The following is a 1,361-nucleotide window of genomic DNA, read 5'->3' on the forward strand; positions in this document are numbered from 1 at the left end:
ATGGACTTAATATATGCCACTTAAACGCCCAAAGCCTAGTTAACAAAATGGATGAATTTAAATACATGTTTGAGGACTCGAAAGTTGATGTTATCTGTATATCCGAAATATGGTTCAATATAATACTTCCAGATAGTCTTTTTGCTGTCAATGGCTTTAGATTAATAAGAAATGACAGATTATCATGCGGTGGCGGTGTTGCAATATACATTAAAAAACATATCACATATAAACGAATAACCCAATCAGCAGTGAATGATAAGATTGAACATATACTCATTGAAATCACTAATTGCAATAAAAAACTCCTCCTAGGCTGTGTATATCGACCAAATAAAAACATTTGTTACGATGATTTTCTAGAACTTCTGGAATCATTAACAATACAATATGCCGACGTTATAATCGCCAGTGATTTTAATTTGAATACATTGGTGAATTCTGGTTTGAAAAACTCATTAATGAGCATAGGATTATTCATAGTTAACAACCAAAATCCTACACATTTTACTGCTACTAACGCCAGTCTACGTGATATTTTCATCGTTACCAATATGGAAAATGTTCATTTGTTTGATCAAATTAGTGCATCCTGCTTTTCGAAACATGACCTTATATTTTTGTGTTATGACTTTGGATTACAACAAAACAGTAGTCCCCATACTTATCGTGATTTTCGTAACACTGATCTTTACACATTACGTGATCTTGTATTTACTACGAACTGGAATGATTTATACTACATGACCTCACCAGATGACCAGATTGATTTCCTAAACGAAAACTTACACAGAATATTTGAAAATACCGTTCCGCTTCGTACTAGTCGACCCATTAAAACAAACTTCAATTGGTTTAACAACACAGTTAAAGGCCTAATTAAGAAACGGAATGAAGTATATGCACGTTGGAAAAGATTCCGCACGATAGAACTTCATGATGAATATCGTCGTTGTCGCGACATGTCGTCAAATTGTAAATAAACACATAAGAAAATGTAAATCAATCTTTTACGCTAATCGATTTAAATCGGCAGTTGACTCCAAGAAAAGATGGCAAATAATACAGGAAATTGGTATTGGACCTAAAAAAACATCTGTCGCCAAAGATGTTGATATCGAAAATCTTAATCAGCAGTTTACTAATGAAACCAATTTAAAACCACCTTCTTTTGATAACTCTGCAACCAGGCAACTCTACAACAACTCCACTATGTTACCTCAACGTCAATTCGCATTTGATTGCATAACAGTTCCCGATGTGGTATCGTGTTGTATGTCGGTTAAATCTAACGCTGTAGGATTAGATAACTTACACCCTATATTTCTTAAGCTCATCCTTCCATTTCTGCTAAGCCATAT

This window comes from Lucilia cuprina, chromosome 4 (genome assembly GCF_022045245.1).
Source record: "Lucilia cuprina isolate Lc7/37 chromosome 4, ASM2204524v1, whole genome shotgun sequence".
Lineage (NCBI taxonomy): Eukaryota > Metazoa > Arthropoda > Insecta > Diptera > Calliphoridae > Lucilia > Lucilia cuprina.